Source organism: Euprymna scolopes, chromosome 41, assembly GCF_053919585.1.
Source record: "Euprymna scolopes isolate OS-2025 chromosome 41, ASM5391958v1, whole genome shotgun sequence".
Classification (NCBI taxonomy): domain Eukaryota; kingdom Metazoa; phylum Mollusca; class Cephalopoda; order Sepiida; family Sepiolidae; genus Euprymna; species Euprymna scolopes.
Window position 1 is genome coordinate 73,133,085 of NC_136522.1, and position 14,627 is coordinate 73,147,711.

Genomic DNA, 14,627 nt, shown 5'->3' on the forward strand with positions numbered 1-14,627 from the left:
TACACCTTGTATATTTTTACATCCAGTACACATAATATATAGGCAGTAACGTGTATTTATTCCGTATGTAAATATATAAACGATTATATAAGAATACATTACATAAATATACATAACATATATATATATATGTATAGTGCAAAATTTATATGTAATGTATATTTACATACGGTATGAATACACGTTATATGTGTGTGTGTGTGTGTGTGTGTGTGTGTGTGTGTGTGTGTGTGTGTGTGTGTGTGTGTGTGTGTGTGTGTGTGTGTTACAGAAAATAAGAACAAAACCGGTACCGTGTCTTTCAAATCTAAACAAAGTGGACCTATATTTGACCCTGTATGTCGGACTCTTTGTTTTGGGACTTTAAACCGGCGGTATCGATGTTGCTGTTGTTCTGATTTTTGTAACACGTTTGGGCCAACTTATCCTCCAGCTTTCTTCATGTGATTAACCGCGACGGGATAGGAATGCTGAGTTTTGTAATTGTATCCTCAGTAAATACTGCCTTCCATAGTTGTTGTTGTTTCGCCACGTTTTTGACAAACTGATCCTCTGGCCTGCTTTGGCTAGGATTGAAACCGCTATCTTCTGGCAATGTTCACCTGGAACCGTACAGATTCAACTCCTCTATCCACAGTGCGGCTACGGTTCCCAACGACAACAACTATGGAAGGCGGTAATTACTGGGAATAGCGTTACAAGACTCAGCTTTCCTATCCCGTCGAGGTTAACCACTCGAAGAAGGCCATAGGATGACGGCCGAAACGTTGTGACCCAACGACAACTATAAAGATGAGGATAACAGCCCGCAAAAAAAAAGAATGAATATAAGAACAGAATAGTCAGAATGTATCACCAGAACAGATACTACACTTTGTTTCTGTTCTGTTCTGTGGTGTAGTCAAACCATTCCTCCTAGGCAATACCGCTTCCTTTTTAGGGGTAGCGAAGTATCTCTTCTGTTTTAATACCATTATCCCAGGCATTATCTCCTCTTTGGGTGAATGGTAGTGTAGTTTGTGTTCGTTGACGTTCATCATGATAAATATGCGACCAGGGCATATAATTGTTAATATATTTAATGTACTATAGGTAATGTATAAAGATAGCGGCTGTGGAAGAATGCGAGGGAAAAAAAATGTCAATATATATATATTTGTAGCGGGTGCTCATTTTCTAATGCGACGTTCTAGTAAATCGATCACCCAATTTAGGACCACTCGACGTTTTTAGGCGAAATTTCGCGAATTTAACCTTTTTGTATTTCGCTTTTTAAAGAGACTAAACTGCTCTAAAAAATGACTTAATTCGCGAAATTTGGCCTAAAAACTTTGAGTGGTTCTAAAATGGGTGATCGGTTTACTAGAACGTTGCATTAGAAAATGAGCACACCCTACAAATATATAGATATTGACATTTTTTGCTCTTTTTTATAATCTGGTAGACTAATGTCCATCCGATAAAAATCTGCTAAAAAAATTGAAAAAGAGAATAAAATAAAAAATAAAAAAATAGAGATGGGGGGCACGATTCTTCAGGTCCGTCGGGTTAGGGTTAGGGTTAGGGTTAGGGGCACGATTCTTCAGGTCCGCAAATAAAAATGGTAAATTACTACTTTCCACCTTAATAATCGCCTTGAAAATGACGACTTTCCAAGTTTTCGGGTATGCTGAAAACGAATATCGCATTTAAATTTTCCGCAAATATTTAGTTTTTTGGATATTAAGCAATGTAATTCCTAATGTTATAAGTGGTGAACATTGTTGTACGCTCAAGCGCGCGCATATTTCCCGATCGCGCTTTCGCAAAAAATTATTAATAAATAAGGAACCATTTCGAGTTTTGTTGTTAGGTGTAAACACGACATCAGGTTACATTCGGTGGATATTATTTTTTTCTTTTTTTGCTTCGGTTTTGTTCACATTTCTCTATTTATTACTAGCGGAAGGGGGGGGGTTGATCACGCTTAAAATACGCTTAAATATGATATTTTCATTTTTCCAGATTTCGTATATATTATTATAGAGTCGTGAGTTCAAAAATATAAAAAAAAGTATTTGGGTGCCATCAGCTAGAATCGAAAACGAAACTGTAAGATTCAAAGCTGGTGACGTTACCACTGTACCAACGTGACATGCACATGAACTGATTAAAAATTTAAAATTAAAAATAAACTAAGATTAATGTACAAAGTGTATGACGATTTTTTTTACTTTTGACCCATTTTTGACCCTTAAAACTACTTTAAACGGCTAAAGACCCATAAAAAATCCAATAATTTGAGGCCCCATGCACCGCTCTGTGACTTTTAGTTTCGGAAGAGATATAGTTTGAAAATATGGAGACGGACAGGCAAACATATAACCGTTTATATATTAGATTATATTGTACCTAATATATGGTAGTGATTTAAAAGTTATCAAAATAAAGATTGATTGCCATCAACTAGAATCGAAACCAAAATATATAGCTCTCCAGCATTATTCGTTACCATCTGAGCTAAATCCATGTAAACGTAAACACTTAAAAAATAACGTTGTTAAAACCATAAATGCACATGTGCAGAAATAATACATTTAGTCAACTTACGCCTACTAAGTAACATTTTTTGTTTCACCCCTTAACAGCTATTTCATCAGCTAAAAACCAAATCGAATATGTTCAACAGGTCCAAATACCCTACATATCAAGTTTTAAGTTTGTAGAACAAAAATTGGCAGAGTAGTTTCATATATATATATATATATATATACTAGCAGGTCGCCCGATATTACGCCGCCATAAAATATGCATAAACATTATATTTTATTCATACATAAACTGAGACATGTGCATGCGAGTATTATGTTATTTTTTCTAAACAGTTTATTTCTTGTATGTAAAACAAAAAAGTACCCGAGCTGAGATCGAAATTAGAACCTTAAAGACAGTGAATCAAATGCGATAACCATTAGACCAGCTTGACGTGACTTTACAAAGTGTTTTTAAACCTATTTACACAGGTTATTCTGCATTTCATTCGCGTGAAACTTGAAATCTCACGAGAATGAAACGCGGAATAATAAAAATTACAATTAAATTTACCAAAATGATCCAAGATGGAAAAATTAAAGTATATTTATAAATATTAAAGAATTAATATTTATAAAATTATCTCAGCCAGATGTAAAAGCTCGATAAAACCAAATAGGAGATAGAGCTTATAATATGAGCAAACAGTTAATAAAATATGTTAAAAAAAACACTTTGAAATGAGTTAAAAACATATTTAATCTGAAAAGGAAACACTAGATAAATGGATAGTCCTTAATCCGCGGAGTTTCGAAGAAATACTTCCCTTCTCATCAGAGGGTAGGAATTAGCAAAATGCGGGATCGGATTTTGCATGCAGAAGTATTTTATGAAACAACAAGTAAGTCAAAGATCTTACTTGAAAACAAAATAAGTTAAGCCGAGGGAATATGGTAAAGAAAAAGGTGATTACGCATGAATGGATAGTCTGGTGGAAGATAAAAAAAATCCAGTGACGGTAAAATCCAAATGTAAAACTTCAAGAAAGTTAAAAGAATTTCCAATTGTACAAGTAAAATCCAAGGAAATCCCATAATTGGAAGAAGATTGTCCATAATAATCCAAAGGCAGAAATCCATCTCCGATGAGAAGGAAAGTATTTCTTTGAAACTCCGCGGATTAAGGACTATCCACTTATCTAGTGGTTTCCTTTTCAGATTAAATATGTTTTTAACTCTTTTTCAAAGTGTTTTTTAACATGTTTTATTAACTGTTTGCTCATATATATATATATATATATATATATATATATATATATATATATATATATATATATATATATATTTGTATAATATATACAGGAATTTACATCGGTAGTCGGTACCGACGGTTTCAAGCCCGGTAGTTTAGGACTGCTCTTAATGTCCGCCTCAGGCTCTCTTCAGCCGGCTGAAGAGAGCCTGAGGCGGACATTAAGAGCAGTCCTAAACTACCGGGCTTGAAACCGTCGGTACCGACTACCGATGTAAATTCCTGTATATATTATACAAAAAAAATATATATATTGCTCTTATTTCGAGAAAGGTTTTCCCTAATAATAGAGCACTGTATGGGATTTCTTTTTCTACAAAAAAGTATAAGTATATATATATATATATATATATATATATATATATATATGACAGTAAAAGTATTTAATATGCTTTTAATGTATATATTCAGTAAAGTTGTTATTTAAAAGATGTCAGATTTGTATAAGCGTAATAAAAATGGGTCGCACTTTCACATATCATTTGAAAATAATTCCGATACTAACGGTGTGTGTGTGTGTGTGTGTGTGTGTGTGTGTGTGTGTGTGTGTGTGTGTGTGTGTGTGTGTGTGTGTGTGTGTGTGTGTGTGTCATATTCAGCGAGAGAAGAGTACAAAAAGTCGGAGAACTCTTTATATATAGAGGATAAAAATTATATATAGAGGATAAAAATTACTACCAGAACAATGGCAGAAACTCGCCATGAAGTAAGCAAACAACAGATGTTGTATCTTGAAAGAAACAGTTTACCTTATAGGCTTGTATATAATGATGTTTATTAGTTGTTTTCACTTGTAAAGTAATCCATTTCGGATAAAGTTAATGTCGGTTGTCAAGAGAGAAAACGCGCCTTTCTTGGGCCTTCCTAATCTTATTTTTTTTTTCTTGTATAGAATGGTGTTTATCGGTTTTGTTTAGGGGAGAGGGGTAATATTTCATTGCATTTCATTGTTTATTCACTCGTAAACTTTTATATAGCCATGTTTTGGTTAGGTGTATTTGGTAGCATCTTACAGATGATATCGAGTCATCAGGAGAGAATACGCACCGTTTCGGGGCCTTCTCTCTACAATTTGTGCGCGTATCGGCCACCCTCACTGATGTGAGGTCTAATTATCTGAATTGCATTTGAATATTTGAATAAACTGCTCAAGCCCCGCAAAATATATATATATATATATATATATATATATATATATATATATATATATATATATATATATATATATATATATATTTATTTATTTATTTTGGGGGGCTTGAGCAGTTTATTTTACTTGCTGGAGTAGTGGATTTTACGTGTATAATATATATATATATATATATATATATATATATATATATATATATATATAACTTGTTATATATTATATGTACAACATACATATACGTATAACATATATATAAGCCTGACGAATCCTATAGTTGGATGAAACGCAGAATATTCAGTGTAGCTTAATCGCCATATATATTTTATAAATTATATATATATATAAGTATGTGTGTGTATTTGTGTGTATCAAATTATATATATATATAAGTATGTGTGTGTATTTGTGTGTATCAAATTATATATATATATATATATAGAATGTTGTGTCTGTAAAAGATAGCGAAACCTCTATAAGAAATCGTAAGCTCAGTGCATAGAAATCACAGCTGAAAAATAACGTTTGTTTAAACTAAAACAACGTGCAATATTACAGTTGTACCCGTGATTGATCACTATTTTATAGACATCGGAGTTTGATTAGATTAACAACTAGGTGGTTACAGAAATACATTTTTATATGTCATATTTTTATTATATATATTTTGTATATATATATATCATTTATATTATATATATAATATATGTATATAATATATATAATATATACAACTAGATATAAATAAATATGAGTAATATATGTAACATATATAGATGCATTAGATGTATAACATATATATATGTATAATATATATATAATATATATATATATATTTTCCATAAAAACATATATATAAATTTTATTTTATATGTATAATACATACATTTACATTATATTTATAATCTATATCACATATATATATATATATATATATAATATAATATATATAATATAATATATATAATATATATATTACACGTATAGTATATATATAAAACATATTATATTATAATATATATAACTTATATATATGTATAACATATATAACTTATACATATATGTATGGTATATATAAAACTTGTACATATATGTATAGTATATATATATATATATATATAACTTATACATATATGTATAGTATATATATATATAAAACTTATACATATATGTTTAGTAAAGATATAAAACTTATACATATTATCTATTATATAGATATAATTTGTATTAACATTATATGTATAATATATATAATTTGTATATATATTATATGTATAATATATATATATAACTTGTATTTTACGTGTATAATATATATATATATAACTTGTTATATATTATATGTACAACATACATATACGTATAACACATATATATATAACTTATATATTATATATATAATATTTATATATAACTTATATATTATATGTATGATACATATAACATATACGCATAAAATATATAACTTAAAAAGTATGTGTATGATATATAAACTTATTTATGTATAATATATATAAATTTATATAATATTTATAATATATAACATATACTATATGTTGAATATATATAACATATATGTATTATATATAAAACTTATGTAGTATATGTATTATAACTTATATATTATATGTATGTAATATATTACATAGATATTATTTACATATGTATGACATACTATATGCATAACATATATTGTATTATAATATATAGAACATATATATTATACTGCATATATATTATATATATATGTATTATATATCATATGTATGTTATATATTTATTATATATTATGCATGTTATATATGTATTGTATATTGTATATATGTGATATATGTATTATATATTGTATATGTGATATATGTATTATATATTGTATATGTGATATATGTATTATATATTGTATATGTGATATATGTATTATATATTCTATATGTGATATATTATTATATATTGTATATGTGATATATTATTATATATTGTATATATGTTATATATGTATTATATATTACAATTTTGTTATATATAAATGTTATATACATATTAGATATTTTATAAGTTTTATATATGCGTATTATATATTATATATATGTTCTTTATATATATTTTATTCATATGTTTTTATACATTATATATATATATATATATATATATATATATATATATATAGGACTACTTCATTTAATCTATATTTGCATTTTTTTTATAATTGACTCATACTTTCTGATGAGAAGTATTTAGCTTTGAAATGGCATGGCCTAAAGAGGCTTTTCTTTAATTTTCCTCTTGACTTTTTCTTATTGTTTTGATGATATATAATTATCATATTGTTTTGATGTGTTATATATAATTTTTTTCCCTCATAATATTATTTTTTACGTCTTTTGATTGTGTTGAATTTTTCTTTTCTCGATAAGTTTTACTTCGTTAAAGATTTACTCTTTGACAACATAATTATATTTATTTATATTATATATATATATATATATATATATAAACGTGTGTGTGTGTGTGTGTGAAATGGCACTAACCCTATTTGTGTTTAACCAGCTTCTTCCGAAGGAGGAAGTTCTATGTTTTCGCTACTCTTTCAGGGAGGTGTTGACGTCCTCCTACATACAGCGCCTGGAATTCCCAAATCGGTCACCCATTTTAGTAATGATCGGGCTCAATGTTGCTTAACTTTGGTGTTAACGTTATTATGCTTAACTTCGGTGTTAATGTTATATATTATATATAACATGGATGGCTTTGATTTTAAGACCAGAGGTATGGTATATTGTCGCTTAACGATGTTTTTTAAGATTGAAACAATAAATTTTTTGTATCGACTTATGGTAACGTTGTTTACCTGCATTGAATAAGATAATAAAAATTATATATAACTATTGTGGCGGAACTAACTTATCTTAGCTACTAATAGACTATTCCAATCGCAATAAATACCGGAAGACTTAGCTGCAATGTGTTAGTTGATATTCGGTGGACCAACCTAAGTCGTTCGTTGGCTACAACGAACCGCACAGCTATTGTATACTTTGCAATACATGTTGTTATTTTATTTTAGCGTTATGTTTTTCTTTGCAACCCTTTAACAGAGCTATAACTGTGGCGACGTAAGATTTTGAACTCACAGATGTCACTTGAATTGAAAATACCCCCAGCATTCAAAAGAACTCATGACGGAAAGATGAATTGAACCAAGCAAGTGTTCAGAAAACACTGAGGAAAGAAGAAAGAGAGGGTTAGGGTTAGGGTTAGGTTTAGGGTTAGGGTTAGAGTTCGGGTTGGGCTTTGGGTTAGGGTTAGGGTTAAGTTTAGGGTTAGGGTTACGGTTAGGGTTAGGGTACGGGTTAGGGGGTTAGGGTTAGGGTACGGGTTAGGGTAAGGGTTGGGGTTAGGGTTAGTCACTTGAATTTAAAATACCCCCAGCATTCAAAAGAACTCATGACGGAAAGATGAATTGAACCCAGAAAACACTGAGGAAAGAAGAAAGAGAGGGATATGCGAATTTCTAATAAGTACATGGGTACTAAAGTTTGAATTGCAAACTTGTGGAAAGTAAGAATATTTTCATTATTTTTTCTCTTCTCTTTGCTTGGGACCGTCACAACATCTTGGTGTACCCATAAATACAAAGAAAGAGAAATACGAACTATTTGTGTGTTTTTCCTAATATCATCAAGTAAGTGTTAGCGAACTTTATTTTTTTTATTTACCAAAAAAAAAAGTTAATACGGTTTTTGGCCTATTATGTCAGGGTCAGCATTTTTTCTGTTCTATGGGAAAAGACATTTTGCTTTAAAGAAATATTGAATATTTCTGTTGACATATATTTGTTTTTTCGTCTTTGAAAAAAACATTCTTTTTGAAAGAAATATTCTTTCCAAGGAATTTAAAACTGTATGTCCAACGTTCGTTTGCAAAGTTATGAAACGAAACGAAATACTCTGTTGCCTTTCTCCCAGTTGTTCTACAAATACTAAACTGGTTAATTTGAATACGGTTTTTTTTATTTAAAAAAAAAATTTTTTATTACATTTTCACCCCAAACAAGGCAAATTGCCACTTTGGTGTAGGGGGCTACTATCAGGGGCAACAACTACTGGGGTACTATGTAGGGATTTGGGCAGCAAGATGTTGGTTCACGTTACACTTGAACTTCTGTATGTCAGTACTGTTGGGGAAGCAGGGACCTGGAATGGAATTCCAGAGTCTAGCGGTTCTGGGGAAGAAACTACTGGAGTAGAAAGATCTTTTACATCTAGGGATCTCTATAGTGTGGGGGTGGGATTTTGCAGCCTGTCGGGTTTGCCGAGGGTGCTCATGTCGTGGGGGCACAAGTGCTTGCAGTTCGTCAGAGCATTCACCACTAAAATACTTGTAGAACAGGCAGAAGGATGCAACATTTCGTCGATGGGACAGAGGCTGAAGCTGAGATGCCAGTTCAGGGCCGATCAGGTTTGCGACTCTCTTTTGAACCTTGTCAAGGAGCGAGAGACTAGTAGCTGATGCATCAGCCCAAATGTGACAGCAATACTCCATACATGGGCGAATGGTGGCCTTATAGAGGTTCTATAAATTCAGTATTTGACCCATCATACAAAAATTGATCTATTACAAAGTACGTTGGGACAATTATTAAAACTGTAAATTGAACCACAAGGTGCAAAGGAGACAACAACATAAACAGCAATTATTTGAACACCAGAAACGCTCAGACGAAAGACAACAACAACTAAAGAGACTAGAGGCCCAGAAATATGAAAATCAACAGTACATGAAAGAGCTGCTGACTCAAGTCATAAAGCTTCAATGTGAAATTTCTGCTACGTTCGACTGAGCTTCAATCTATGGTCCCCCCTCGCCAAACTTTCACAAGAAACACTCGTCTAGCTGTAAACACTATCAATAATTTCCCCCACTCTTTATCTGTGCCTAAACCTAAACGTAGATTCCATGAACAAAGCTTTTTTATTAGAACTGCACGCCTGTGGAATTGTCTTCCGTTTTCCTGCTTTCCGGCTGACTACAATATGGTTGTCTTCAAGTCTAATGTAAATAAGTTCTTGATGAGCCGTTCCATATAAGTTATCAAATTTAACAAATTTTCATTACTAATGATTATTATATTGTCCAATTTCTACTGTACACTCTTTAACCCTTATCCTTAAGTGGCCTCTTGGCCTTGATAATGAGTTGATACCTATGAAAAAAAAAAAAAAAGTCCAATGTGAACAAGTTCTAATTGAATCGTCCCCCTAAGTAATCCAAGTTACAAAATTCCCACTGTTTACTATGCTAAAATCACAATGACTAATGTATACCTATTAATCCTTATCCTCGAGTGGCCTCTGGGCCTTGATAAGTGGTGACACCCTTGTAAAAAAAAAAAAAAAAAAAAAAAGTATTAATTGCAAACAGTGGTCGGGCCAGGAAAAAGTCTGTTTACTATTACAGAAACTAAAGACAGCCAAGCATAACAAGTTTGTGAATTTTATTTTACCACGGAAAACGTCAGAATTAACTTTCGCCAAGACATTGGCATTTTCTTACAGAACTATTTAGCCCAAAACCTTTATTCCATTAAACGCTAATTCATATCTTTATTCCATTAAACGCTAATTCATATCTTTATTCCATTAAACGCTAATTCATATCTCAATTCGCAGAAGAATGATTAAAATGATTTTGCTACATACGCTGCCATGGTAAATAGACATTGTGACGAATTCAAACTTGCAGACCTCAGTGCAGACAATATTTAATGTATAATATTTATGCAAGGATTGACTTTTGATCAAGATGCCGAAATTAGGAGGCGTATCCTAACGAAATGAGAAAATGAGCCAAACCTATCCCTAACAAAATTAACGGAAAACTGCCAGAAAATAGAAATAATTGAAAAAGATTCGATTGATTTCAAAGCTGGTGTCGTGCAGCTAAAAGAAAAGTAGACAATTTAAAAAAACATATAAAAAAATAAAACACAAGTTAGGGGAAAACGACACATATCGACACGAAAGAATTTGAAGAAAGAAAAATCCTGTCTTCGTGTAATTGATATGGTAATTTACATTGGATAAAGGACTGTCTATATTTATCAAGAAAATGTTTAATATGTAAAAAAAATAAAAATAGGACACAAGAGGTACTCATTGCAGAAATAAAATTAAATACAAAACCAGAGTTCATTTGGCTGAGACTGAAAATAACAAAGTAGGGTTGCAAACATCTGTGACAATAAAAATTCATGATAAATAAATACAAATGCAGCTTGATTCGGGTTCAGATTTTTCAATAGTAAATTTAAATACCTGGAAGAAATTGAATAAACCCACAATGCTGTGAACACGCAAAAAAGCAAAGGCCGTTAACAGTATGCAAATTAATTTTGAAGTTGAAGTTTTATTGAATGTCGCATTATTAGAAAAGATTAAAAAAAAAAATTAAAAGCTTATGTATTAAGGAATACTACTAACCTACTCGACACGGACTGGATTCAGGAATGTAAATTATGTAGCCACCCAATCAATAATTTTTGCAAAACGAAAATAAAAAGTTCAACAGACGCCCATGCCTTGAAAAACAAAGGAAGCTTTTCTTGTTCTAGGCCACGAAAAGACAAACGGAAGGCACAAACAAACCGATACTGTTGTAGACTGAACAAAAATAGCTCTCCCTTAATGAGAACAACGTCTAACCACAAACCAAGAAACCAAAATCAGGGAGGGTACTCTATCGCTAGTCCTAAAGTGATGACACCCTCACCAACCGACCCAGTTGTAAATATCTATGTAACTGTAGGCAATTTTTCATCAGATACTAAAACTTTAGCTACACCGCAACAGGTAGCAGTCGCAACTCTATTTTTCCGAATATTGAAACATTATTTACCAAGATTCAACGTCACTCAAAGATATTGCGTGCAGAAAAATAATAGCACTTAAATTGAAAGAACTGACCAATGGTTTTGCCCGGCATCTTTTCAAAATAGACAGTTTGTTGGGTTAAACAAAATTCGGAGAAACGCCTGAGACAAGATCGCCCCTTTGTCTGATGGATTATTACAAGCGGGATCCTTGACGAGGTTTATTGACCCTTAATTACTTGTGGAGTCTACTACACAAGTAATTAGATGTAAAAGATCTTTTTACTCCAATAGTTTCTTCCCCAGAACCGCTAGACTCTGGAATTCCATTCCAGGTCCCTGCTTCCCCAACAGTACTGACGTGCAGAAGTTCAAGTGTAACGTGAACCGACATCTTGCTGCCCAAATCCCTACATAGTACCCCAGTAGTTGTTGCCCCTGATAGTAGCCCCCTACACCAAAGTGGCAATTTGCCTTGTTTGGGGTGAAAATGTAATAAAAAAAAATAAAATAAAATAAAATAAAAAAAAATTAATTGTTTTATTAAATTCCTGCGATTAATACACGAGAAAATGGCAATAAAACGTTTTTCTTGCGGGTCAAAAGAAAAAATTTCGTCCTAAAGAATGAATCCTCCAAGAAGTAAAGGCTATTGAAATCGTCTACGACACGTTTGATATTGAGCCTCCTCAAATCACACCAGAACCACGACGTTCGAGCAAAGAAGGAACATCACCAGACCTATTAATGGTCAACCCAAAGAGAAAAAAATATTGATACACCGTCCGTAGTTATCAGTTTGGGAGGGGGTGGGGGTCGGGGTGGAACTAACTTATGTTGCCTACTAATAAACTCATTATCATCATCGGCGGTCACTCGTGTCCGAGTAAGACTGTCCTCCGTTGTGGCTTCTGTGGGTCCTCAGGTGAGTATAGACCCCAATCCTAGACCCAATTTGTCTTGTGCAATTTGGGCAGATAAAGGTAGTGGTGGTGGGGTGGGGTTGGGTGTGTCTGGTTGATAATCTGTCCTTTCTGTGCTTGCGTTTATCCTCAGCAGCTTGATTTAGGTCACTACTATAAAGCGCAGCACCTTCGTGGACAGCGCTCCTCCATGCCAACCTGCTCCCAGCCACGTCCTCCCATGTCTCAAGGTCCATGTGAAACCGCTTTAGATTTGCTTTGATGTTGTCCTTATACCTCATCTTTTGGCCACCCTGGGCACGCTTTCCCTCAACAAGCTGAGAGTAGAAAATCTGTTTTGGGAGGCGGAGATCCGGCATTCGGACAACATGACCAGTCCATCTGAGCTGGCGTTGAGCAACAGTAACCAACTAATAAACTATTCCATTCTCAATAAATACCAGAAGACTAAGCTGTAAGGTGCCAGTCGATTGGTGGCTTAAACTCGGTTTTTCATCGGCTACGATGAAAAACCGAGTTTAAAAGATGGGTTTTTCATCGGCTACGATGAAAAACCCATCTTTTGTATCCTTTTAAATACATGTTGTTACTTTCTTTTGCCGTTCTGTTTTTCATCGTAACCCTTTAACGGGGCTATAACAATAACATATATATATATATAGCGCAACAGTTAGAAGCTCCGACTGTCATTTGGACGATTAGGTTTCGATCCTGGCTTGAGGTAGTTGCTTGTCTAGCCACACTGATGAGCTGTTAAAAAGCGAAACAGTACTGTATGTGGATGACTATAATGCTCCCTATCTTAAGTTGAACATATTGGGAAGTGATATACAAATTACCATTAGTGTATGAAGCGAGGCTCTTTGTGTGAACAAATTGAGCTTAGGTATTTTTTTTTTTTCTTTTTTTTTTATTACATTTTCACCCCAAACAAGGCAAATTGCCACTTTGGTGTAGGGGGCTACTATCAGGGGCAACAACTACTGGGGTACTATGTAGGAATTTGGGCAGCAAGGTGTCGGTTCACGTTACACTTGAACTTCTGCACGTCAGTACTGTTGGGGAAGCAGGGACCTGGAATGGAATTCCAGAGTCTAGCGGTTCTGGGGAAGAAACTACTGGAGTAAAAAGATCTTTTACATCTAGGGATCTCTACAGTGTGGGGGTGGGATTTAGTAGCCTGTCGGGTTTGTCGAGGGTGCTCGCGTCGTGGGGGCACAAGTGATTGCAGTTCGTCAGAGCATTCACCACTAAAATACTTGTAGAAAAGGCAGAGGGATGCAACATTTCGTCGATGGGACAGAGGCTGAAGCTTAGATGCCAGTTCAGGGCCTATCAGGTTTGCGACTCTCTTTTGAACCTTGTCAAGGAGCGAGAGACTAGTAGCAGATGCACCAGCCCAGATGTGGCAGCAATACTCCATACATGGGCGAATGGTGGCCTTATAGAGGTACAGGATACTTTCGGGTGTTAGTAGTTTTCTAGCACGGTAGAGAGAGCCTACCTTTCTTGCAGCGGCCCTGGCAATGCCTTCAATGTAATTGTTCCAACTCATGTCAAAACATTGTTAATTCACTGCCTGCATAGCAGTTATGAAATACGCATTCACTGCCGTTGTCCAGTTATAATATGCGCATAAATATATTTTAATTCATACAGAAACATGTGAATTCAAGTATTTTTTCTAAACAATTCACTTCTTGTACGTAAAAAGAAAAAAATACTTTTTCCCCAAGAACTTGTTTATATTGGACTTGAAGACTACCATTTTGTATTCAGCTAGAAGGCAGGCAAACAGAATACAGTTCCACAGGTAGACAGATCTAGGAAAGAAGCTTTGTTCATAGAATTTGCATTTAGATTTAGG

The 14,627-nt window shown here is 33.2% G+C and overlaps 1 protein-coding gene across 5 annotated transcripts in view; it reads left to right on the forward strand.

The window, feature by feature from the left end:
* Positions 1-14,627, forward strand: part of LOC145266630 (glutamine--fructose-6-phosphate aminotransferase [isomerizing] 2-like) — a 180,626-nt gene that overhangs the window by 978 nt on the left and 165,021 nt on the right. The window lies entirely within an intron of this gene.